This window comes from Scomber scombrus, chromosome 15, assembly GCF_963691925.1.
Source record: "Scomber scombrus chromosome 15, fScoSco1.1, whole genome shotgun sequence".
Classification (NCBI taxonomy): domain Eukaryota; kingdom Metazoa; phylum Chordata; class Actinopteri; order Scombriformes; family Scombridae; genus Scomber; species Scomber scombrus.
This window is the reverse complement of record NC_084984.1, coordinates 1,782,632-1,806,168: the sequence shown is the minus strand read 5'-3', so window position 1 is coordinate 1,806,168 and position 23,537 is coordinate 1,782,632. Positions and strand designations below refer to the sequence as shown.

At 41.4% G+C, this 23,537-nt stretch overlaps 1 pseudogene; it reads left to right on the top strand.

Annotated features, from left to right (window-relative positions):
* Positions 1-22,946, top strand: part of LOC133995675 (V-type proton ATPase subunit B, brain isoform-like) — an 86,006-nt pseudogene extending 63,060 nt beyond the window's left edge.
* Positions 22,947-23,537: the final 591 nt, after the last annotated feature.

Here is a 23,537-nt window from a genome sequence, read left to right as displayed (position 1 = left end):
CTCAGCTTCCAACTGGAGGACCTTGGATGGAAAGATGCTCGAAGTTCACATCAGCTCGCTAAGAAGAAGAGGAGAGGAGAACGAGGCAATTCAAGTGCTTTACATACAGAAGATAAAAGCAACACAAATACAATTAAAGGTGTTAAATTGGGAATAAAATGAAGCTAAAATAGAATAAAACAGATAGAAACAAGAGAATAAAGAGTCACAGTGCAGATTCCTTCCTTCTCCAAAAGAGAGTTTCTATATTTTCACCCAAAGGTCTGAATCAGAAATATGAAATACATTAATCATTTGCACTGAAGTATGAAAAACATATTTTGTAACTTCCCCTCTTGGCTTTCTGTTCCCACATCTTCACACACACATATTTGTAAATATAATTAATCTATGAGTTGATTTTCTTGGTGTAATTTCATCTAGTTCATATTTATATGATATGGACCATGGATGTATTATGGACGCCGAAAAAGCAATACATTACACGAAGAAGAAACTTCCGGACTTCCGACATAGATTAGATATATGGCGGCACCCTTGTCAGTCATCTTAACTGCAGTTGGGTCCCTCTCGTGAATCTTGTGAAATATTCTCTCTAGAGCCAGATGGTTTGTCCTTTCTGGGCTTCTGTAGAAACATGGCGGCATCTGTAGAAGAGGAGCAGCTCCCTCTGTAGATATAAAGTCTCAAAAACACAATGATTCTTATTTTCAGGTAATTAAACACTAATTAACCCTCCTGTTGTCCTCGAGTAGAGGAAGGAAGGGAGGAAGAAGGAAGGAAAGGAGGAAGGAAGGAAATAAGGAAGGAAGTAACAGAGGGAGGAATGAAGGGAGGAAAGGGAGGAAGGAACAGAAAGAAGAACGGAGGAAATAAGGAAGGAAGGAAGGTAAGAGGGAGGGAAGAAAGAAGGAAGGAGGGGGGGAGAAAAGGGGGGAGGTAGGAGGGAGGAAAGAAGGAAGGGAAGGAAGGAAGGAAGGAAAGAAGGAAAGAAAGAGAGAAGGAGGGAGGGAGGAAAGAAGGAAGGGAGCAAGAGAAGGAAGGAAGGAAGAAAAGAGGATGGAGGGAGGAAAGAGAGAGGAAGGAAAGAAAGAGAGAAGGAGGGAAGGAGGGAAGAAGGAAGGGAGCAAGGGAAGGAAGGAAGGAAGAAAAGAGAGAAGGAGGGAGGAAAGAAAGAACTGTTAAAACATACTATATATATATACTATAATCCATTCTGCTAAATGCTGCTAAATTCTGCACACTGCTCCTTTAAGTTCTGTGGCTTATAGTGAGCATGCAGGCAGATTTTCATTAATTACTGCTTTTAATAGTCTTTCACCTACGTGATGTGCATGTAATTACTCTCCTTAAACAAGAAGCCGGCGCTCCCGTTAGATCAGAACAAACATTTGGTCTCAGCTGGAAACATTTCAGCAGCTGAACATCTGTTTCTTCAGCTCACTACATTTATACTTACCAACATTTGTCTTGTTTTACAGCATATTTAACACGTCTGCAGCTGCTCAACATGCTGACAGATGTTTGGTGTCTGAACATCATCACCTCTTTTTTTGTTTTTGGGTCCTGAAATTTCTCTGCAACTTATTTTAAATGTCAGAACAGCTGCTGCCATTAACCTGGATTATTATTTATTTTATCTGCAGATCAACACTGTGAGACATGTGATCATCTCAGAGCCCAATGCTCAAAGTTTTGCTAACAGGACTAATGAAGCGCTGTTTAACCTTTGTGTCGTCCTCCCCGGGTCAAATTGACCCCGTCTGTTTTGACTGTCCCTTCCTTCCTTCCTTCCTTCCTTCCTTCCTTCCTTCCTTCCTTCCTTCCTTCCTTCCTTCCTTCCTTCCTTCCTTCCTTCCTTCCTTCAGTATGTCCTTCCCCCCTCCCTCCTTCTCTCTTTCTTTCCTCCCCCCCTACCTTCCCTCCCTTCCTTCTTTCCTCTGTCCTTCTTTCCTTCCTTCCACCCTTCCTCTTTTCCTTTCTCCATCCCTCCCTCGTTCCTTCTTTCCTCCCTCCCTCCTATCCTCCTTCTTTCCTCCGCCGTTCCTCCCTCCTTAACTTCCTTCTTCCCTTCCCTCCTTCTTTCCTTCCTTCCTTCCTTCCACCCTTCCTCCCTTCCTTCTTTCCTTCCTCCATCCCGCTTTCTTCCATCCTTCCCTCCTTCCTTCCCTCCTTCCTTCCTTCCTTCCTTCCTTCCAGCATGGTGGAAGTTTCTGGCACAACTTCACCTAATGGGGCTTTTCACTATACAGTTCTAGGTTTTTTTTGTGTTTCCATCAGGGATAGTATAGTGCTGCTTAGTGTAAAGTAGTGTAGAGAAAGTACAGGAGAAGATATTTGAGACACAGTGATAGTTTTTGATAATATACGTCATAATATTTCATAAACTGGCTTTTAACACACACACACACACACACACACACACACACACAGTTTCTGGCTGCAGATGAAACTTCTCACTCAGTGGAAACATCACATCAAACATCACCTCTGTTTCCTTTTGAGCGTCTCAGGTGGAGTCCGGCTTCATTTGGATTCTGCTGTAAGCTTCAGATGACTGGATGGTCCCAACACCACGGACTCTATCGCTCCCTCAGGGGAACGCAGTCGTCCACCAGGATAAAGGGGACAGTCCGTACAAATCACACATTACTCTGCAGCTTCATTTCATTTTATACGTTTTTAGGCTGATTGTATAAAATAAATCAGTGAACAGCTAAAAACTGCAGAGTGTAAAAGTAAAACATCACAAACACAATCAACTCTTCCAGCTTTCTTCTTCACTTTAAGTAGTTTATGAAAATAAACTAAGAAATGTCACAGTTTATAAAAGTTATCTATATTTAACGTTTACATACTGTTCATATTCCGACACATAATTAGTCTCTGCACTAATTTTCATTCATTAATTCCCCATCAGTCATTAACACACATTTGATAAATTTTTATGTAACAAAACAAAAGACATTAACAATCACTATTTTATGGTCCAGAGAACATTTTATAGAATATGAAGAATACAACATGTTTGAATGCTGATTTTTATTTTTATTTATTAAACAAACAGACTAATTCTGTACATTTTCATATACAGAAATATGTATCAGCTGTACAAAAATTGAAAAATTATGCATTTTATTTCCATGTTTTTATACTGTGGGTCACATTGGGACACGTTTGGCTAATAGAAATGTGTGTATGGTGTAAAATTTGACCCTGAACAGCATGTAAAGGGTTCAAATTGATAAAAATTGAAAGATCTCCTAGTTTCTGGTTGTATGATTTCATGTCTCCTCTGACCTGTCTGCTCTCAAAGCTCTCAGACACACATTCTTCAACATACAGAAAAATACTGAGTCCTTCACGCCTGAACTACTGCAGTTTTTTTTTACCTATAATATTATATTTCTATAACATGTTTTCATTATAGTGAGCTGAAACTCAACTATAGCTTTATAGTTGAGTTTCAGCTCATTGTTTAGCTGTTCTTCCTCCGCATCAGGCAGCAGCTTCAAGAGAAGAAGCTGTAAAATAACAATAAAAAAGCTGAAGGAAAGGAGTAAGGAGGGAGGAAGGGAGGGAAAGAGGAAGGAAGGGAAGGAGAGAAGGGGAGGGAGGGAAAGAGGAAGGAATGAAGGAGAGAAGGGAGGGAGGAAAGAGGAAGGAAGGAAGGAAGAAGGAAGGAAGGAAGGAAGGAAGGAAGGAAGGAAGGAAGGAAGGGAGGGAGGAAGCAAAGAAGGATGGAAAGAAGTTAGGAAAGAAGTATGGAGGAGGCGAGCAAAGAAAGAGGGGAGGAGGGGAAGAATGAAGGAACAATTCCTTCCTTCCTTCCATCCTTCCTCCCTTCCTTCTTCCCTTCCCTCCTTTCTTCCTTCCTTCCTTCCTCCTTCCTTCCTTCTTTCCTTCCATCCTTCCATCTTCTTCTTTCCTTCCTTCCTTCCTTCCTTCCTTCCTTCCTTCCTTCCTTCCTTCCTTCCTTCCTTCCTTCTTCCTTCCTTCCTTCCTTCCTTCCATCTTTCCTTCCTTCCTTGACTCGAGGACAACAGAAGGGTTAATGAAGGTTTAAATCTTCCTCCTTCTCCTTGCTCCTCCTTTGTTGGGCATTTGGAGTTCATGGCGGTTCAACTTTTATCCAACCTGTCGCTGCGGCTCGCCGTGCGTAACCATGGCAACCACAGAAAACCCACATGGAGAGGAAACGACACAGGAGCTGATTGTTATTGTTATGTGTGAGTGATGCACCGATGTCTTCAGCAGCAGACAGAACAATGAGTCGATTCAACAGGAAGACCTTGGACTGTATGAAAGCACCATAAAATCTGAGTTTATATAGTTTATATACTCATAAAGCAATAAAACTACAATAAAACACAACATAGAAGGAGATAAATACTGTTATAGGAACATTGAATATCGTCCATTTATAGCAGTTTATATAATCTTGTTTTGTGGACCCAGCATAAAAAATTCTGCTTTTAATCCATTTTGAGAGAATATATTAGAGGATTATGGCAAAAATGTCTAAGTGGTGTAACCATAAAAACACTAAGGCTGCGTTCACACTGCAAGTCAAAGTCCGATTTTTATCTAATCTAGATTGAACCAGATGGCTCTTATGAAGTCTGAACAGTCATAAATCACATGAAACCGCCTTTGGGAGGTAGTTTCAAATCTCATTCGGACAGATGTGTCTGAGTCTGAACAGCTCCAAACACTCACATCGGTTCTGACTGTCCGTGACGTCTCTTTACGTCTCTACGCTACGTCACTCTATGCGACACCAGACCCGCTTATTGCAGTTGTTGTTGCTAGCTGATATCAATGGAGGACGTGGAAAAGTCCTTGGACAGAGGACCAAACCAAATTCTTAATTAATCTTTGGGGAGATGGCTCTGTTCAAGCGAAGCTCGAGGGTTTGTTGTTGCTGTTGCTGTTGCAGTTATATGACATCACACAATACACGCTAGATGACGCCTCCGCTCCGACGACGTTGCCACAGCAACCTGTCAGATTGGTCATAAATGTGGCCCAGTCTGAACAGAGCCAAATCCCATTTGGACACTTGCTAAAAAACAGCGTGGACAGTCAGGCCTAAAAATTTGATTTGAGAAGGAATCACATTTGAATCATATTTGCCTGCAGTCTGAACGCGAGCCTTTATTCTCAATATAACTCCATATCAACTAGTTTGGCATGATCTTACATTATAACTTTTATATTAAATAAAGGTAATGGAATACAATTGTTCTAAATATTACATTTACTCTGGTAACCATGGAGATCAGGAAACATTTACATGTTTTAAATGAAGTCATTATTAGTATAAGTCCACTTAAATACACTGTAGGTGATAAAATATGTAATATTTATCATTCTTTTGTGGTTACACCATTTGACATCTTCAGGAGCATTCAGTCTTACTTTTAGTAAAAAATGGTGCAAATGTCATTTCAAATGATATAAAACCAACAAAAATACTAAATTTACATTTTAACAAACCTGATGCTGCTTTTAAAACCAGTTTAACTGATTTATGAATTCATCATCTTACCAACACTTATTATTACTGACCCACGTTCCTCTTGTTCATACTGACTAATAAAAGATGCCGTTTAAAACTAGTTTTTAAGATGTTTAAGGTCTTTTTCTGTATTCATCCATTTATAAAACAATTATTAAAACAATAAAACCTTAATTCCACATTGATCCAGTTTTCTCTTATTGATATTTTTTTAATATATTGATTATATTGAACTGGGCGTAACTCGGACCTCCATGATGTCTTGCTGCGGAGCCGCTGAGTTTAGTCTGAATTTATCTCCTATAAAACCAACAAAAATACTAAATGTACATTTTAACAATCCTGATGCTGCTTTTAAACCTAGTTTAATATATTTTTGAATTGCTCATCTTGCCAAAGCTTATTTATCACTGACCCATATCTGCAGATTAAATAACTTTCCTATCTTGCTCATATTGTGGAAAAAAGAAGAATAACAATTAATTATGATGAACATTTATTTGAATTAAAGTCTCTGCTGTAAACATTAATAAACTGATCTTATTCCACCAACCTGGAACAGATGGCAGACGTCTCTCGCAATTATTACTACTTTTTTTTTACTACTTTTTATTTATTTTTTAATTTAAAATACACATCACCTCACAGGTATGAAATTCTTCTCGGGGGAGTTTATCGCCTCACACAGCAGGACTTAATCTAAATCTTCTCCACCCTTCGCAGTCATGCAATCACACATTTCATATATATATTTTTTGCAGGTGTTGAAATGATTGACTGCTGCAGTAATAGGCGGGACTTTATTGGTGTAACTCTGCTGCAGCGGATTGACCACTAATGAGCTGTTACCCAACAGTTGAACTCCCTCTGCTGACACATGCAGGAAACCAGGCAATTACTGAGTTATTGTAACTGTGAGATAAACAACCAAACTGTGATTGTCTCGTCCTACATTATGAAGAATGCATCCAGGACTCAGACTGAGAGGAAAAAACATCATCAAACTTTCACATGTTGTTCATTTAATGATCAAGACAATATGACACATAACCGTGTAAACATTAGGTAGAAGAGACACTAATATAATAATAATATAATATGCATATCAATGTATAACTAGTCTAAGAATAACACTGCTAAACTGTGATTGATTGTTGAGTACAGCTGTGATAAGTTAACATTTCTCCACATGAACATAAAACTGCAGGAAGAGATAATCTAACAAAGAGTTTGGAGGGTCAAGTTGTTTTTTTATTGTTTCTGTTACGTCCACTGAGTTTTCTCTAGAGGTAAATCACAAGTTTCTTCACAATACGATATATAACATCGATTCGATGTTTGCTGATATCACAAATGGCGCTTTTCCACTACATAGTTCTAGCACTAATCCAATCCACTTTATTTATATAGCATAATTTTAACAAACACAAGGTTTCCAAAGCGCTGCACAAAAGATAAAACACAATAAATAGAAAACACAATAGAAGCACAATAAAAAGATGAAGTACACAATAGAAAGATAAAAGCAATAAAATAAAATAAAATAAAATGCATGTATACACATAAAATCAACACTCTACATGGTGTCAAAAGCCAAAGAGAAGAGGAGGGTTTTAAGAAGAGTTTTAAAATGAGACAGAGAGGAGGCCTGTCTAATGTGCAGCGGCATTCATTCCAAAGTTTGGAGTACCTGTTACCTGGTGCTTTTTTAGTATCTGCTCTGCCGAGGTTCCAAGTGAGCCGAGCCGATACTAAATGTGACGTCAACAGACTGCCGGCCACTGATTGGTCAGAGAGTCACTGGAAGAGTCATGAGCCGTCCCACACAAGAATCAAACCCGGCATTTTTAAATACCAACAACAGAGTTACAGAGATTGGTTTCTCTTCTCTTGCTTTATGTGAGACAGAAAGCCTCATACAGCAGCAGGAAGGACAGAAGGAAGGAAGGAAGGAAGGAAGGGAGGAAGGAAGGAAGGAACTTGCTTTGTGTGAGACAGAAAGCCTCATACAGCAGCAAGTACACCATCGCCTCCATGTCCTCCATTGTTTATGTGTTTGTGTCGCGTATAAAACGAAGTCACGGCAGTTTAATGCAGCGTTGCTATGACGACCCCGCTCATGTTGAGGAGGAACTATAGTAATGGAAAAGGTTCCTGGTACCAAACCGAGCCGAGTAGAGCTAGAACTGTATAGTGGAAAAGCAGCATAGGTCTTCCATGATATGATTTCGATTGGATTCAGGAGGCAGCGATCGATATGAGACGATATCACAATCACTTCCATTCATATCAGATCACAAAAAGCTACTAAAATATAATAATTTTTTTTTTTCTGAGCTCAACCAGACATTTAAATGGAAAACAATCTATTGTTTTTAATAAAACAGACTCCTTGTTAACTATAAAGTGCAACATTTTGATATAGCGAGCTTTAAAGTTTTCACATCCTATTAAAGATGTGTTGTTGTTATATATTAAAGCAAGAGTTCTGCTTCTCTTTCTAAACTACAGAGGAAAGACGAGCAGCAGCAGCAGCATTCATGTCTCTCTGTGTGGCTCAGTTTACAGTATTTGATGATAGTCTTTATAATCCGGCTGCTGAAATGTTTACTGTGTGAAAAAAAGCTTCTCAGGAAAACTTCACACAATTTTTTTTGGTTGCCATGGCGTCGTTTACATTTAGTTTGGAGGTGTGCACACCGTGTGATCGATGTGTTGAATTTGCATCGATGCTATTGGCTCACTGATCATTAAATCCATGTATTGATGTGTTTGTTTTCTTTGGAAGAGAGTTTCTGTGTTTCAGGTCTGCATCATCACACCTGTATATCAACCCTAGAACCAGTGCTCCCAGTGCTCCCAGTGCCAATTGCTACCATTGAAGCTTTGTGTCTTTTGATGGTACATTGGTGCAGCTCAGATTAGCTTGTAGACAACCTTTAAGGAAGCCTTGTGGGTTTTCTCTGCTATTTTCTTTTCTTCTCTTTTTCTCCTGTTTTGTGGTCAGTCGGGGAGCCTCGTATTGTTTTCTGTTTCATTCTGTAGTAAAAGTGATCCTTTATTTTCTTGTTAGTGTGTTTATTATTTAGCCCTTAGAGACCCTGATGTCTTAGTAGCTTCCATTCTTTTCTCTCCAGTTTCATTCTTTTACTTATTTTCAGTTAATAAATATAATATTAGTAAACTTGAAGATGTTTCAGCAGTTTTATTGTGGTTATGCAAACTTACTATTTTACTCCCTGTGTTTCCTTACAGCAGGAAGTTCCAAACTATTCCATAAAGGTTCATAATGTGTCTGTAGGTTTTCATTTCTAACCAATCAGAAGCATCATCAGGCTTTACTCATTTAATCAGCTGATCTCAGACCTTCAGACAGCTGATTGGTTGGAACAAGAAACCCGCAGAGACGCGATGCTTTTATGGAACAGTTTGGACATATCTGATCTAGACAGTAAAGGTTGGAATAGTTTCCAAAACCAAAAAAAAAGTAAAAAGTAAAGTTAAAGAGTAAAAGTCTTACAGGAGGCTTCATCAAAGGATCATTTTACCCTCCTGTTGTCTTTGAGTCAAGGAAGGAAGGGAAGAAGAAAGAAAGGAAAGAAGGGAGGGAGGAAGGAAGGAAGGATGGAAAGGAGGAAGGAAAGGAGGGAGGGAGGAAAGGGGGAAAGGAAAGAAGGAAGGGAGGAAAGAAGGAAGGAAGGACAGAGGAAAGAATTCAGGCTGAAACGAAAAGTCGTTTCTCACCCGCTCCTTGAATGAAGGGAGGAAGGCAGGAAGGAGGGAAGGAAAGAAGGAGGGAGGGAGGACGGAAGGACAGAAGAAAGGAAGAAAGGGGGGATGGAGGACGGAAAGAAGGAAGGGAGGAAAGAGAGAGGAAGGAAAGAAAGAGAGAAGGAGGGAGGGAGGAAGGAAGGACGGAAGGAAGGGAGGAAGGACAGAAGGAAAGAAAGAAGGAGAAGTCAAAACAAACAAGGTCAATTTGACCCGGGAGAACGACACAAAGGTTAAGTAAACACATTCAGATTTTTAATGTTTATAATCTGATCTGATATCAGATGTTAAACATGTTCAAACCTCCAAAAGCTGAAGTGAAAGTTTTCTGCCTGCAAGTCAAAAACCTTCAACCTGCTACGAAGTGTAGAAGCACGGATTCCACGGACGCTCAAATCAATAACAACCTCTTTCAAATTGTCTGTTTTTTGCAGGAGAAATGACTTCTGTCCACTTCGTCCTCTGCTATAGCCGAGGGGATGCAGATGAGAATCTAATAAAACTACAGCGGAGGAGAAAAATGACTTCACGTCTGTGTAATACATCGAGGTTAAATGGGAAGGAATTGGCTTTAGATTGAAGTGATTTGTGTGTTTTTAGCCTGCAGTTCCACCGCTACCGCCGCTATAATTCAATTACTTCCACAAAAAAAAAATCAGACCAGACTGAAGCAATTCCCACTCAACACACACACACCTACACACCTACACACACACACCTACACACACAAACACAGGCGTTTCTTGGGAGATGCGTTCCTCCCTTCATCTCTTTCATGAGCGAGAGGCTTCAGAGGATAAGCGTGAGATCAAACACAGTACCGGTTAAACCACAGCAATTACACCATCCACCTGAGGGAGGAAGAGGAGGAGAGACAGAGGAGGGGGGGGGGGGAGGGGAGGAAGGGGAGGGAGGATAGATAAAGAGGGAGAGTGTGAGAATAAGTGTAATGAGAACAGATTGCAGATCAGGAATTCAGAGCACTGCTGAATTAAATGGGTTTTGGGAGACGGGGATTGTTCAGGTAATGTGTTTTAATAAGATACGACTGGTAGTGGCCTCCAGTGTGTGTGTGTGTGTGTTTGTGTATGTGTGTGTGCAGGTGTGTGTGTGTGTGTGTGTGTGTGTGTGTGTGCAGGTGTGTGTGTGCAGGTGTGTGTGTGTGCGTGTGTGTGTGTGTGTGTGTGTGTAGGTGCAGGTGTGTGTGTGTGCAGGTGTGTGTGTGTGTGTGCAGGTGTGTGTGTGTGTGTGTGTGTGTGTGTGTGTGTGTGTGTGTGCGTGCGTGCGTGCAGGTGTGTGTGTGTGTGTGTGTGTGGGTGTGTGTGTGTAGGTGTGTGTGTGTGCAGGTGTGTGTGTGCAGGTGTGTGTGTGTGTGTGTGTGTGTGTGTGTGTGTTTGTGTGTGTGTGTGTGTGTGCAGGTGTGTCTGTGCAGGTGTGTGTGTGTTTGTGTGAGTGTGTGTGTGTGTGTGTGCAGGTTCCTACCAGATGTTTTTAACAGTATGGAGCAGCGTATACGTTCTCTCTCTGCTTCGTCATCTCTCTGATTTGTTGACAGGCAGGCAACAAATTTCCTTTATGAATAATGGATTAAACACTCGGCTCTGGATTCACACGAGCGTCTGGAGGAGTTTGACGTTTTGCATGTGTGTGAAATTGTTGTGTGGAGTAAACATGAGTGGTTAGAATATATATGAAGACAATAACCAGCTGACAGTAACAGCGTCGTGAATATTGTAATGAACTGTTTTTTCTGTGCACAGTGCAGACAGGTGATTTAAAGGAGTAGTTCATCATTCTGAGAGATGGAGGAGACGGGGAATGAAATAATTTAACTCTTTGTGACTCAATGGGGGAAATGACAGGATCTGATCTGTAATACACATTTTAATATAAGACAAAGGTAAATGTCTCTGCTGCAGAAAAAGCTGGGCCAGTTTAAATCAAAAGGAACTTCAGGAGTCAAGAGGAAACTGAGTCTAATATGATTTACTGTGCATCATAAAATGTGATGCCCACGCGAGATTTTGACGATGTTTACAGCTTTAGCGTTAGCAGCAGAGTAAAAGCCATCAGTTAAGTGTTATTTTAATAAGCTCCTGGTGTACTTATACACTTTCCAATGCATCGATTTATGAGTAAAGACCCTATTTGTACTACTGTAGAAGTTCGATAACAACCCAGGCATTATTAGTGGAGTAATTTACGAGATACACTGTTGGTCCCGTTAGCGCCTGTACTAAGCCATTCGGCTGATGCCTCTAACTCCACTAATTTGCGACCAAATGAAAAAAAAGGGGTGAGGGGGTGTTTAGATAGACGTCATGGTGCAAACGATGCTAGGTCGAAATTACGCCGAACCATCGCTTTAAGTCAAGATGGACGTTAATGAGTTTGTGTGTGACGTTTTAGCGACTGACTTTAAAGATCGCTACACATGTATTAAGACATACAAAAAAGCTTGGAACAATAATGTGTGTCTGAAAGTATAAAAAAAGTATAATTACAACATTAAAATTCTTAAAAATGTCATCTACTCCAGAATCTCTAATATGCAAATATTTAACATTTCTTCCCGTAAGACTTTAAATATTAAATATTGGAAGATGATTTGCTTCAAACTACTTGTGAAATCATTCTCACGTCTTTTTTTTTTAAAAATTTGATTCTTAATGAACTCAGAGAAACTTTGAGTAGCTGAATATGAAAAAAAAAACGTCCAGCTGAAGGAACGAGAGGAAAGACTTTAACTAGCCGACTAGGTCTTTAATAAACTTACTGTTACAGTGATGTGAATTAACTATCAGATAAGTCAGAATACAGAGCTCAGAGTAAAAGACATATGTCTGAAAAGTCAACATATATATATATATATATATATATATATATATATATATATATATATATATATATATATATCTATAGCTCCATGTCATAAAAAATAATAAAGAAACATTATTTTAAAGTGAAAGTGAAAAATAAACAATTTCTCAACCAACATTGGAGCAGATCTAATATTCATTAGAAGGACAAATATGTGCAGGAGTTCACTTAGAGCTGCAACAATGATTCATTTATTCAATACACAGAAAATTCAATTCTGTTTAATATGTTCTGGTTTCTTCCTCTAAACTGAAACCAGAAATTAAAGGTTGCTTCTCGTTGCTTTTGGGAAACAGTGATCATCATTTTCTGACATTTTATGGACCAATCAACTAATCTATTAATCAAGAGAATAAATGGCAGATTAGCTGCAGTGTTATTATCGTCCTGCTGGATGTTATTTCCTCTTTAAGCAGAATCAGCCTCACAGAGCTGTTAGCATGCTGGAGACTCTGACTCATGTCTCAATAATGGGAATCTGCTGCTGCACCGAAAAAAGCAATCTTTGGGTAAAAACAGACATTTTCCACAGTTAAAATTACAGTTTTTTTTGCACACACACTCAGCTGTACACTAACAATAACCGCTGAAGTGACGGTTGAGTTGTGAAATCTATCAGTTTATTGCAGGAGCTTCTTTCAGATGCGACAAAGCACCGCTGAGTCCACACATCCCTCGACTTCTTCTCTCTCTAAAATAGAGGCAGGACAACAACAACGCAGGTAAGTTTCCAGAAGAAGAGAGAGAGAGAGAGAGAGAGAGAGAGAGAGAGAGAGAGAGAGAGAGAGAGAGAGAGGAGGAAAGGAGAGGAGGAGAGAGGAGAGGAGAGGAGGGGAGGAGAGGAGAAAAGGATAGGAGAGGAGAGGAAAGGAGGAGAGGAGACGAGAGGAGGAGAGAAGAAAGGAGGAGAGGAGAGGAAAGGAGGAGAGGAGAGGAGACGAGAGGAGGAGAGAAGAAAGGAGGAGAGGAGGGGAGAGGAAGAGAGGAGGAGAGGAGGAGAGGAGAGGAGAGGAGGAGAGGAGGAGAGGAGAGGAGATGAGGAAAGAGGAGAGGAGGAGAGGAGAGGGAGGAGAGGAGGAGGAGAGGAAAGGAGGAGAGAGGAGAGGAGAAAGGAGGAGGAAAGGAGGGAGAGGAGAGAGGAAGAGGAGGAGAGGAAGAGGAGAGGAGGAAGAGAGGAGAGGAGAGGAGAGGAGGAGAGAGGAGAGGAAAGGAAAGGAGAGGAGAGGAGAGGAGAGAGAGGTTCAGAGAGGAGAGGAAAGGAGGAGAGAGGAGAGGAAGAGAGGAAGAGGAAGAGGAAGAGGAAGAGGAAGAGGAAGAGGAAGAGGAGAGGAGAGGCCAGACTGAACCGACAGGGATTGTGTCTCGCTGAGTTGTGTTATCAAAGTGATGGCTGCCATTTCTCCCAGCTGACACCTGTGTGTCATCTCTATCTCACGCTGTGCGTGTGTGTGTGTGTGTGTGTGTGTGTGTGTGTGTGTATGTTGTGTGTGTGTGCAGCTCGGTGTGGGTGAGAATGACTTTCTGTACCTGACAGAGATGATTACAGGTTGGCAGGAATTTAAAGTCAGGACAAACAGCACGGACGTCGAGCGCAGAGTCAGAGAAATAAAGCCACAGAAATAAAAGAAGTGAGTGATGATGAGTGAGGAGGGATGGAGCTCAGAGAGACGGGTGAAATACATCGGTACTGATTGATGTGACCGTAAGTGTTGATCATCAGAAGCAGCAGAAGTAAAGCAGTACACAAAATGTCAGGAACAACAAATACCTGCTTCCTCTCGGCTGGGTGCTGATAAAATAGGGAAATATGGCAGCAGGAGACGGAGCTGCTGAACGGCTCCAGTTTCATTCTGGGCAGGAAATTCACCATCAAAATAAACAAATGAACAAATACAACAACATATTGTCAGAATTATGCCACTAAACACACTGATGGTTTCAATATTTTCTTCATTTGGCTTCATCACTACATTATTATTATAACTGAGTAAGTGTTTTGAGTCATTTCTGATTCAAAATGTTCTAATACAAATACAGTTTGTATGCAGGGACAAGGCGGGGAGTTCTGGTCCTCTGAAATGAGGCCAACGTGGACGTAACTTAAAACTGCATTCTATCAAAAGGCCACCAGGGGGCGACCGTTTTGGTGTCAAAAGGACTTCCGTCTCTATACAAGTCAATGGAGAATTCACCAACTTCTCACTTGATTTCTAACCTCAGTAAACGTTTTCAAAATGTGTTTATGGTCTCAATCGCTAGTTTAAAGCCTTCTTCAATGCAGTATGATGTTCATTTGGGACATTTTGGCCTCCCTGATTTTATAAGTGACGATAAAGCAGGGTATGCATTAGGGCGTGGCTACGTCATGATTGACAGGTTGATTGGTTCACAGGTTCAGGAGGGCGCCTCTTGCTCCTCCTGATGCCCATATAAGTAGAATCCGTGTTTTTATTTTTCCCAGCATGCACCTGAAATGTTCAAGATGGCGCTGCTCGGATCCGATACTATTGGCCTCCGAGCAGCAGTCCACAAACCAATGGGTGACATCACGGATGTTACGTCCATTTCTTATATACAGTCTATGGTAGGTACCAAGAAAAGTAGAAAAAGAAAAATATATATATATATATACCTATTTGTATATCTACATGTTATATATGTTACCCTTTAAGTCCAAAATAGAAAATAAAAAAGAAGGCAAGAGACTATCTTAACCCCAATATATAGTCTCTCATCCTTATCTTCAAATCCTCTTATTATAACTTCTAAATGTTAATATTTTCTGGTTTTGAGAAAATAATTCCTTTATTATAAAAGATAATTAAAATAGTTGTAATCACTGGATCTTTTCTGTCCATTAATATACTGTTTGGATAATTGTGCTGCATTTAAAACCACTGGACATAAAGACACAACAAGTACAACAATGAATGCATTTTCATTATTATCCCATAAAATGTCACTTAGAGCATGTATAGACTACCCTAACCCTGACTTGTCCTGAAAAAAACAATGTATGTATGTATGCAACATGCAATGAAAACTAAAAAAATGTATATAAAAAACCTGCAGATAAAAAAACTGTAATATATGCAAAATATAAGAAAAGGACACTGAGTTAAGATAAGATAATCCTTCATTAGTCCCACGATGGAGAAATGTACATTATTACATCAGCAAGCAGATAGCAACAAAAGACCGAGCATTAATAAAAAGAATAAAGAACAATTAATAATAAGTACATAAGCAATATAAAAACAATAGTAGTAAACAATATAGTAAAGAAATAATAATATTGGTGTTGCATACCTGAGGGTGATAATATAAATGACAATAAAGCTATTATGATTATTTTACCATTTACCAAAAGAGTATTAACCTTCCTGTCGTTTTGACTGTTCCTTCTTTCCTCCCTTCCTTCCTTCCCTTCTTCCTTCCTACCTTCCTCCCTTCCTTCTTTCCTCTGTTCTTCTTTCCTTCCTTCCTCCCTTCCTCTTTTCCTTTCTCCCTCCCTCCCTCCTTCCTTTTTTCCTCCCTCCGTCCTACCTTCCTTCCTTCTTTCCTCCGTCATCCTTCCTTCCTTTCCTTCCTCCCTTCCTTTCCTCCCTTCTATCCTCTCTCCCTCCTCCCTTCCTTCCTTCCATCTGTCTTTCCTCCCTCCCTCCCTCCCTCCCTCCCTCCCTCCCTCCTTCTCTCTTTCTTTCCTTCCTTCCTTCCTTCCGTCCTTCCTTCCTTCCTTCCTTTCCTTCCTTCCTTCTTCCTCCTTTCCTTCCTTCTTCCTCCCTTCCTTCCTTCCTACCTCCCTTCTTCCCTTCTTCCTCCCTTCCTTCTTTGACTCGGGGACAACAGGAGGGTTAAACAGTGTTTGGACATTTCTGTAGAAACACTCACCAAGCTTCAGGCCTTTTGAGTGGTTGTCTCCCATAGCAACCATTGACTGACAGCTGGCGTTGCTATGCAGCGAGCACTCGACTCCCGTGGTGAAACTTATATCTGTGTACAGCTTCTGAACAGTTTCACCACAGTTTGAGTCTGAAGTTCCTCTAAGTTAAACCAGACGCTCCAGATGGTTTCTAACACAGAGACGTCTGAGAAGTCGTTCTTGGAAGTGGTTCTGAAAAAAAGGCGGCAAAGCTTTCAGAAGATATCCGGCAGAAAACGGGAGGAACCATCTATCACCGTCTTACCTGGTGAGGCAGCTGGATTCACTGATCTCGTCAATGCAGCAGCCTCGCAAAGTAACCTTAAAGTCTGTTTAAAGTAAGAATAAATATGTGTTCTGAGTTTGACATACTACAGGAAAGTGTGTTGTTAACCACCCTGCTAAACTTGAATGGTTAAAAAAATCGCCAAATATATGAAATTAGGCTTCAAAGTTGTGTAAAAATCAGCCTCTGTCTCTGCTCCCAAACGCTGAAACCCCGCCCCCTACCAAGTGTCACCTGTCAATCAAAGTCACCACCTCTACCCAAAACATGGACGCTACATCTGAGAGCTTTCTGCTGCTAGCTCAGCGGCTAGCTCAGCGGCTAGCTCAGCGGCTAGCTTGGCGGCTAACTCAGCTAACTGTAGACTGTAGTAGTAGTGTACTGCATGTATTTACCGCTACAGCAGCAGGGGCGGGTTTATGCCAATCATTGAAATGCTTTTTACAAATTTTTTAGAAATACATTTATGACCTATTTAATGTGTTTAGAAGAAAATGTCTGAATTTACTTTACACAAACTTTAAAGTCTCAGCCGCTGACTCTAACTTCATGATGGCACTTCCTAGTTGTACATTAAATACCATTGCATCATCCACATATGTAAAAGCCAAAAGCCACAGACTCACGTTCTCCTTCTTGTCTAACTTGCAGCTGACTCTCATTCAAAAAGCTTCAAAGTCTCTCTATGAATAAATACTGAGTCAATCATTGTTTTCAACGAGTCATTCTGGTCTTAATCTCTAAATTCAGGCCCTTTAAAGTGTCTTATAAGAAATTATTGCTCCATTAATAAGATTTCAATTCAATTCAATTTTAATTGTATAGCACCAAATCACAACAAAAGTTATCTCAAGGCTCCTTTCACATAGACTGTACTCGACATTTCTCCATGAGCAGCACTTGGCGAAAGCATCAAGGAAAAACTTCCCTTTAACGAGAAGAAACCCCAAACAGAACCGGTCTGTATAGGTTGGCGACTATCTGCCCTGACCAGTTGGGTTGAGAGAGAAAGAAGGAGAGAGAGAGATTTGAAGACTTAAAGTAGCTTAGACAGCTAAGAGGCTGCAGTGATTGACAGTTGGCTCACCTGCAGCTCTCCCCGGCTCTGGGACTCACACTGAGTTGGATTAGTGTTGCAGCATTTCACTGAGTAATGTTACTTGATTACCCTTAGCAAAAAGTAGTGTATTCAAGTGTACTACGAGTATACTTATTTTATACTAAAACTGAGGCAGTATACTTGAAGTTTACTTTTTATATACTATATTTTATATAATTAAGAATAGTATAATGAAGTATACTTGGCTTATACTGAAAAGTATAAAGAAAAGTCCAAGACTAAGTACATTAATACTAAGACTCACACTTATACTTTAACCCTCCTGTTGTCCTCGAGTCAAGGAAGGAAGGGAGGAAGAGAGGATGGAAGGAAGGAACGGAGGAAGAAGGAAGGAAAGGAGGAAGGAAGGGAGGGAGGAAGAAGGAAAGAAAGGAGGAAGGGAAGAAGGAGGGAAGGAATTACGGAAGAAAAGGAGGGAAGGAAGGAAAGAGGGAAGGAGGGAAGGAAAGAAGGAGGGAGGAAGAAATGAAACGAGGAAGGGAGGAAGAAAGGAAAGAAGGACCGAGGAAAGAAGGAAGGGAGGAAGGAAAGGAAGGAAGGAAGGAAAGAAGGAGGGAGGGAGAAAGGAAGGACAGAAGGAAGGAACGAAAGAGAGAAGGAGGGAGGAAGGAAGGACAGAAGGAAGGAAGTAAGGGAGGAAAGAAGGAAGGAAAAGAGGGAGGAAGGGAGGAAGGAAGGGAGGAGGGAGGGAGGAAGGAAGGAAAGAGGGTCAGAAGAAAAAAGGAAGGGAGAAAGGAAGGAAGGAGGGAAGGAAAGAAGGACAGATGGAAGGAAGGAAGGAACAGTCAATACTTGAAAGTGTACTTTTGTAAATTTAATCCTTATTGTCTATATCCCTCCTGTTGTCCTCCCGGGTCCTCTTTTGACTGTTGCTTCTTTCCTTCTTTCCTCTTTCTTTAATTTTTTCTCCGTTCTTCCCCTCCTCCCCTCTTTCTTTGCTCCCTCCTCCTTCCATACTTCTTCCCTCACTTCCTTCCATCCTTCCTTGCTTGCTTCCTTCCTTACTCCTTTCCTTCCTTCCTTCCTTCCTTCCTTCCTTCCTTCCTTCCTTCTCTCCTTACTTCCTTCCTCTTTCCCTCCCTCCCTCCTTAGTCCTTTCCTTCCTTCCTTCCTTCCCTCCTTCCTTCCTTCGTTACTCCTTTCCTTCCTTCCATCCTTCCTTCCTTCCTTCCTCAATTCCTCCCTCCCTCCCTCCTTCCTCCTTTCCTTCCTTCCTTCCTTCCTTCCTTGACCTGAGGACAACAGGAGGATTAAACATGTTGTTCTGAAACATCCGAAACCTGCCTTTTTATCTTTGGGTAAAGACTCACAGGTGTCACTCAGCAAACATCCATCAAAAATATGATGTATTGGTTTTGAAAGCAGCCTAGCAGCGATTAAAAAATGTCCAAAAACATGTCTGTCAGTGAATGTAGGTTTAGAAATGACTGCTGCTGAATGTGAGCTGGACACCAACAGATACTGATACTGACCAGAGCTGCTGACTGAGACGACACACCATGTTTAACCACAAAGGAGGACACAATATCATAAAAGCTCAAGGACATTACAGCTTATCCAGGAGAACAGACACACACACAGGTTTGTACTTCCATCCTTGTGAGGACCCTCGCTGACATAATGCAGTCCTTAGTGGGCAATAGGACTGAAAACGGTCCTGTGTTGAAACAATGAATGTGGCAGTGCTGGTGGGAGCGTGTTGGTACCAATGAGACTATGAGATACGATGCAGGAAGTCCAGTTGGAGTAAGATTAATATGTTTAAAGAGAGATGCCAAAACCCTGGACAGTGCTTTGCTGTACAGACAGGATATTATAAAACATGGCGGCAAACTGTTTTATCTTTTGTTGCACTGATCACAAGGTAAACAAGGTTGAATACAGCCTTCACATGACAGAATAAGCCGTGTTTTGCACTTCTGCATTAACACACTTTTCTATTCAGATGAATAAATGTTTTATCAGTTTGAGCAAATTCATCCTGATGCTTTTCTTCCTGCTGCATTTTAAATTGTATACACAACTCTCTTCCCTAGTTGCAAGGTATACTTGGTATATTCTCTGCATATTCTCTTTTCATGTCAAACATGAATGATACAAAAGTATGAAGATATATGACTCAATAATAAATTATGTGTAATGTTCATAGACTGTATATAAGAAATGGACGTAACATCCGTGACGTCACCCATTAGTTTGTGGACTGCTGCTCGGAGGCCAATAGTATCGGATCTGAGCAGCGCCATCTTGAAAATTTCCGGTGCATGCTGGTAAAAAAAACAAACAGGGATTCTACTTATATGGGCATCAGGAGGAGCATGAGGCGCCCTCCTGAACCTGTGAACCAATCAACCTGTCAATCACCACGTAGCCACGCCCTAATGCATACCCTGCTTTATCGTCACATATAAAATCAGGGAGGCCAAAATGTCCCAAATGAACATCATACTGCATTGAAGAAGGCTTTAAACTAGCGATTGAGACCATAAACACATTTTGAAAATGTTTACTGAGGTTAGAAATCAAGTGAGAAGTTGGTGAATTCTCCATTGACTTGTATAGAGACGGAAGTCCTTTTGACACCAAAACGGTCGCCCCCTGGTGGCCTTTTGATAGAATGCAGTTTTAAGTTACTTCTGCATTGGCCTCATTTCAGAGGACTGGAACTCCCCGCCTGGTCCTTACCAAGATACACACACACACACACACACACACACACACACACACACACACACACACACACACTTAGACAGATATACAGATATACAGTCAGAGTGTAGCAGATGGCCCATAACAAACATGAGATATTGTTTAGAGCACTGTGGTGGCAAATGTGTTTGCATGTCTGCCAGCAGGTGTCTGCATCTGTGGGTTTGTGTTTCTATCTTTGTGAGGACTGTTTTTAGTTTAAAACCATTGCAGTGAGGACATTTCCACATTAAGAGGACATTTCTACATTGTGAAAACAGTTCTGAAGCAGGGGAACATCACAGCATTTTGAGGAGTTTTCCGCATTATAGGCACAATTCTGTATTGTTAGGACATTTGGGAACATTATGGGGACATTTCTTCGTTATGGGGACATTGAAGCATTATAAGAACAGTTTTGAATGATAGGGACATTTCAGCATTGTGCTGACATTTCTGAATTATGGGGACATTTCTGTATTTTTAGGACATTTCCAGTGTGACATGTCTGCATTGTTTGATGGTTTGTAAGGTTAACCTCTGTGTCGTCCTCCCGGGTCAAAAGGACCCCGTCTGTTTTAACTGTTCCTTCTTTTCTCCCTTCCTTCCTTCCTTCTGTCTGTCCTTCCTCCCTCCCTCCTTCTCTCTTTCTTTCCTTCCTCTCTCTTTCCTACCTTCCTTTTTTCCTTACTCCATCCCCCTTTCTTCCTTTCCTCTGTCCTTCTTTCCTTCCATCCTTCCTTCCTTCCTCCCTCCCTTTCCTTCCTTCTTTTCCTTCCTCCCTTCCTTCTTTCCTCCGTCCTTCCTTCCTTCCTTCCTTCCTCCCTTCCTCCCTCCTTTCCTTCCTTCTTCATCCCTTCCTTCTTCCTCCCTTCCATCCTTGACTCGAGGACAACAGGAGGGTTAAAGTTTAGTTAGAGCTAAGGAATGCATTAAATCAATGAGGGTTCTCACAAATACAGAAAGACAAATGTGTATGTGTGTGTGTCTCTGAGTGTGGCTTCTCTTGCATACATGCATAAGAGGCCTTTTGATGAGCTCCAGATTGAGTCCTCATGAGGCCTCATCCTTCTTTCAGAGTAAGTGTTAATGGAGTTCCTCAGTTTGTGGCTCCTTTAGTTACAGTGGAGTAATGACTTGAGGAGATGGAGATGCCGAAAGGGAGAGGGGAAAAAAAATAAAAGAAATAAAAGAGGACGGACAGAATAGAGCCTCTGCAGAAGGGAAAGAACAACACGGGGAGTTAATAATCTGAATAAATGTATTAGCTTGTTTGTTGTGTGTGTGTGTGTGTGTGTGTGTGTTGCACTGCAGTCTCCTCAGCTGTGGGATCCTCAGAGAGATGTGTGTCGCTGATAACTTTGAGGTTCAGGAAATTAATATTTGGCAAGCTGTTAGGGTCCGCCGAGTGCTCAGACTCATCAATATGCACAGGTTGTCTGTAGATTATATGGTGCCTGTTTTTTTTCTCTTTGCATTCACGACTCGAGTTAAAGTCAAACTAAAATTAAAAGTGATTTTCTTTTCACTGCTATACAGCTCACAATAACTTCCTGACATCTGGACTGTGTGTTTCACCAGCTGTTCATTAATCCATCACTATGTTTTTGTCATAGCTGTGACTGTACTCCAGCAGATTTCCCAGTGTTTCCAGTGCTCCAGTCTGTCTTTAGGTGTGTGTGTTTGTTGGTGTAGGCGTGTCATCCCTTCCACCATCTCCCGGCTCCTTCCTTCACCTGCACACCTGCCTTCAATCAGCTCCTCTTCTCCCTCAGTCCGCACACCTGCAACCCATCATCTCACCTCCTTTGCAGTATCTCATATGCAGCTCTTCATCCACTCTTCACCAGATTGTTGTTTTGAAGTGTAATTCAATAGGTAGATTCTTGATGTGTTGATGAAGAAGGAAACCGCCGCTGACACATCTCACTTGTATATTTTTTAAAGGTTTTATTACAAAGAGATCAGTGTCACATGTCCAATCTGAGAGAGTCCTGGTCCCAATCTGAAATTCTCTCTCTCTCTCTCCAATTCTTACAAGACTATATATAGTTCCTAAAACAAAACTCCACCTTCAAAACAAATGGTCAGTCTGGAAACACAGCCCTGACCCCTCATTTATGACTAGCTTTTAACAAATGGTCAGTCTGGAGAAATAGCCTCTGGCCTGTCCTTTATGGCTAACTTTTAACCTTTAACCTAAGTAAACATCTGCTTTTGGAAGATATACAAGACAAAGACATGACGTCTCAAGTTATCACAGGATAAGGGCAATCCAGAAACTACAGTTTCAACCTCAGTGGCCAAGCGATGGCCAGTGAAATCCTTGTGTCAAGCTATCTATTGAATGCTAACCCTGTTTTTCTTGCATCCCTGGATCATCTCCCTCTTGCTTGCTTTCCTGTTTCTCCTGCCAGCCGCCTCAAACCCTCCTAGCCCCCACTGCCAGGTACAATTCCCTTCATTCCCAGCTCACAACCACACACCCCCATTCCCCTTCTCTCCTGCAATAAACCCTAACTCTTAAACCAACACCACTCTGTCCTTGTCCTGTATTTGGGTCCCTCCTGAGTTCTTACCAGAATAATCTGGCCAACGTGGACCCACCAGGCTCTCGCCAACGAAGGTGTTCTCTTGGGCCGGCGATATCTGTCAACGTCACCCTCTCCAGCTCCGCCAGCTGTCCTGCCCAGAGAGGCCCCAGATTCCCTCACCGGAGCATTACGCAGGAGATGAAAACACCTCCAGGGCTTTCTAATGCTTGTTTTTGAACAGCAGCCTCGAACCTACAGCACAGATTGGTCCACAATATCTTATATAATAGGATTATTTAAAGGGAGAGCTTTTAAACAGGGCATCAGCAATAAGGAAAGTCAGTCTAGCCTTAGCTCCACTTTTGATGATTTTGTTTCAGATATTAGAGAGATTTTTGACCATCCTGTCCAGGGAGGAACACTACTAAATGTCTCCTCTTGCTCCGACATGGTTTCTGCAGTGTACTCAAATTCTCAGTGGTGTTAATAACTATAGGAATGATAAGGCGCCTCAGGGCATGGGCTTAATGAACTTGTAAAGGACAAGTAAGTGGCCCAGGATGAATCTGCTAGTCTCGATTATTTTATTCCCCTGGCCATCAGACTGTATAATTTCCTTGGCAAGCTTTGTAGGGAAAGAGCTAGCTGTCAGCCACCCCTACCCACTTCTTGCTTTATCCCTCTACCTCTCGCAGGAGCAGGCCCAGGACCTTCCCATGTCTCCTGTATTTTCTCCCAACACTCCCTCTTTCCCGGGAGAGCTAATCAGCTGAACCTCTCCAGAGAATGGAGGCCAGGGAGTGCATCTGCTGCAG